Source organism: Megalopta genalis, unplaced genomic scaffold (assembly GCF_051020955.1).
Source record: "Megalopta genalis isolate 19385.01 unplaced genomic scaffold, iyMegGena1_principal scaffold0141, whole genome shotgun sequence".
Classification (NCBI taxonomy): Eukaryota; Metazoa; Arthropoda; class Insecta; order Hymenoptera; family Halictidae; genus Megalopta; species Megalopta genalis.
In genome coordinates this window covers 5,754-10,000 of record NW_027476210.1, presented here as the reverse complement: position 1 = coordinate 10,000, position 4,247 = coordinate 5,754, and positions in this window count along the sequence as shown.

Below are 4,247 nucleotides of genomic sequence, written 5' to 3'. Positions count from 1 at the left end.
AAGAACGGACAGGACACATGCTGGACTGGCGAGAAAGCGTGTTCTTCCGCTCGCGCTAGGCATTTCGATTTCTGACACCTCTTGATTTAAAAAATCAGTTTTTTGATAGTTTTCTCTCTCCACTGGGCTATTCATTTTAGCCACAGTTTTCAATTGGTACGATTTGCTTCCAAATCTTACAGATGCATTTTAAAAAATTTTTCCATCGCTCGGACAGAAGAGTCGATTGCTCAGTGAGTACGAGTATACATACAAAGTGCATACGGGTAACCAACCCCGTAGGGCTTGCCACATATGGGCCATTCGGTCAAAGACACCGACCCGTGGCCACGCTGTGTGGAGAAAAGTCCGTAACGTAAACGGCACGAAACAGTCAGGACCGAAGCCCCGAAGGAGCTCTGAGACAGCTTCTCGACCGAGATCGTAGAATTGGCCCAAAACCCGCTCTGCTCCGTCCGCCTCGCACGGACCGTGTATCTCTTATAGATACCGAACGGCCGGCAAGGACGCCGGCGCCGCCGGCCGAATAGCACGCGCGCTTATGAGTGTAAACCGCCGCGGCAACAGACCGCCCGGCCGTGCTGTTGTAACATAGCGCGTGAACGAACGAAAAAAAAATTTATAGTAAACATTAAAATAAATTACATTACCGTAAACTAGACAAAAAATTACACATTTTTTCCCAATATGAAAATTTTCACAAACTTTTCAAAGTCCCATCGCATCGAGTAAACTTTTTTAATAACGCTTCCGCACGATTCTAAATGCTTAATCCATATGTGAAATCGTTCACTGATCACGAATATCGTATTTAAAAAAATTACAAAAATTTATTTTTCAAAATAATCAAAAAAAACCGAAAAATCACAAGAGTAAAGTACCATTATTTTAAACAATATGTCGTTCTAAATGCTTAATCCCTATGTAAAAAAGTTATCTAAGCAAGAATATGTAATTGAAAAAAATTAGAAAAATTTATTTTAGCCGTAAATCGAAAATAATGGGGACACCGGAGCTGTTCGAAGCGCCGAGACGCGCCGCGTACGGCCGAATATTTTCTAAGTCCCAACGTACCGATCAAGAGTAAAGTACCATTTTCCTACATTAGATTTCGTTCTAAATGCTTAATCCCTATGTAAAAACGTTAGTTAAGCAAGAATATCGTATTTTTAAAAAAATCTAATGATAGGATTTCCCAGAAAATTGAAAAAACCGAAAAATGTCAAGAGTAAAGTGCCATTTTCTGACATTAGATTTCGTTCTAAATGCTTAATCCCTATGTAGAAACGTTAGTTAAGCAAGAATATCGTATTTTTAAAAAAATCTAATGATAGGATTTTTCAGAAAATTGAAAAAACCGTAAAATGTCAAGAGTAAAGTGCCCTTATTTTAAACAATGTATCGTTCTAAATGCTTAATCCCTATGTAAAAAAGTTATTTTAGCAGGAATATGTTATTGAAAAAAATTAGAAAAATTTATTTTAGCCGTAAATCGAAAATAATGGGGACACCGGAGCTGTTCGAAGCGCCGAGCGCGCCGCGTACGCCCGAATATTTTCAAAGTCCCAACGTACCGATCAAGAGTAAAGTACCATTTTCCTACATTAGATTTCGTTCTAAATGCTTAATCCCTATGTAAAAACGTTAGTTAAGCAAGAATATCGTATTTTTAAAAAAATCTAATGATAGGATTTTCCAGAAAATTGAAAAAACCGAAAAATGTCAAGAGTAAAGTGCCATTTTCTGACATTAGATTTCGTTCTAAATGCTTAATCCCTATGTAGAAACGTTAGTTAAGCAAGAATATCGTATTTTTAAAAAAATCTAATGATAGGATTTTTCAGAAAATTGAAAAAACCGTAAAATGTCAAGAGTAAAGTGCCCTTATTTTAAACAATGTATCGTTCTAAATGCTTAATCCCTATGTAAAAAAGTTATTTAAGCAGGAATATGTTATTGAAAAAAATTAGAAAAATTTATTTTAGCCGTAAATCGAAAATAATGGATCGAGCGAATCGGTCGATTGCGCCGAGACGCGCTATGATGCAACAGACGAGCGATTGGAACGCCCGAATATTTTCAAAGTCCCAACGTACCGATCAAGAGTAAAGTACCATTTTCCTACATTAGATTTCGTTCTAAATGCTTAATCCCTATGTAAAAACGTTAGTTAAGCAAGAATATCGTATTTTTAAAAAAATCTAATGATAGGATTTCCCAGAAAATTGAAAAAACCGAAAAATGTCAAGAGTAAAGTGCCATTTTCTGACATTAGATTTCGTTCTAAATGCTTAATCCCTATGTAGAAACGTTAGTTAAGCAAGAATATCGTATTTTTAAAAAAATCTAATGATAGGATTTTTCAGAAAATTGAAAAAACCGTAAAATGTCAAGAGTAAAGTGCCCTTATTTTAAACAATGTATCGTTCTAAATGCTTAATCCCTATGTAAAAAAGTTATTTTAGCAGGAATATGTTATTGAAAAAAATTAGAAAAATTTATTTTAGCCGTAAATCGAAAATAATGGATCGAGCGAATTGGTCGATTGCGCCGAGACGCGCTATGATGCAACAGACGAGCGATTGGAACGCCCGAATATTTTCAAAGTCCCAACGTACCGATCAAGAGTAAAGTACCATTTTCCTACATTAGATTTCGTTCTAAATGCTTAATCCCTATGTAAAAACGTTAGTTAAGCAAGAATATCGTATTTTTAAAAAAATCTAATGATAGGATTTCCCAGAAAATTGAAAAAACCGAAAAATGTCAAGAGTAAAGTGCCATTTTCTGACATTAGATTTCGTTCTAAATGCTTAATCCCTATGTAGAAACGTTAGTTAAGCAAGAATATCGTATTTTTAAAAAAATCTAATGATAGGATTTTTCAGAAAATTGAAAAAACCGTAAAATGTCAAGAGTAAAGTGCCCTTATTTTAAACAATGTATCGTTCTAAATGCTTAATCCCTATGTAAAAAAGTTATTTAAGCAGGAATATGTTATTGAAAAAAATTAGAAAAATTTATTTTAGCCGTAAATCGAAAATAATGGATCGAGCGAATCGGTCGATTGCGCCGAGACGCGCTATGATGCAACAGACGAGCGATTGGAACGCCCGAATATTTTCAAAGTCCCAACGTACCGATCAAGAGTAAAGTACCATTTTCCTACATTAGATTTCGTTCTAAATGCTTAATCCCTATGTAAAAACGTTAGTTAAGCAAGAATATCGTATTTTTAAAAAAATCTAATGATAGGATTTCCCAGAAAATTGAAAAAACCGAAAAATGTCAAGAGTAAAGTGCCATTTTCTGACATTAGATTTCGTTCTAAATGCTTAATCCCTATGTAGAAACGTTAGTTAAGCAAGAATATCGTATTTTTAAAAAAATCTAATGATAGGATTTTTCAGAAAATTGAAAAAACCGTAAAATGTCAAGAGTAAAGTGCCCTTATTTTAAACAATGTATCGTTCTAAATGCTTAATCCCTATGTAAAAAAGTTATTTAAGCAGGAATATGTTATTGAAAAAAATTAGAAAAATTTATTTTAGCCGTAAATCGAAAATAATGGATCGAGCGAATCGGTCGATTGCGCCGAGACGCGCTATGATGCAACAGACGAGCGATTGGAACGCCCGAATATTTTCAAAGTCCCAACGTACCGATCAAGAGTAAAGTACCATTTTCCTACATTAGATTTCGTTCTAAATGCTTAATCCCTATGTAAAAACGTTAGTTAAGCAAGAATATCGTATTTTTAAAAAAATCTAATGATAGGATTTCCCAGAAAATTGAAAAAACCGAAAAATGTCAAGAGTAAAGTGCCATTTTCTGACATTAGATTTCGTTCTAAATGCTTAATCCCTATGTAGAAACGTTAGTTAAGCAAGAATATCGTATTTTTAAAAAAATCTAATGATAGGATTTTTCAGAAAATTGAAAAAACCGTAAAATGTCAAGAGTAAAGTGCCCTTATTTTAAACAATGTATCGTTCTAAATGCTTAATCCCTATGTAAAAAAGTTATCTAAGCAAGAATATGTTATTGAAAAAAATTAGAAAAATTTATTTTAGCCGTAAATCGAAAAGAAGTCTGTTCGTTTCTCTGTCTCTCTCGCGCGATCGAACTATCGATGTTTCCCGACAAACTATTGGAAGTTTAATTAAACTTTATACATGAAATTACTCGTTTTGATCCCCGCTACACAGCCGTAAACTTTTTATAAATTTGTGGAATCGGGAACCTCG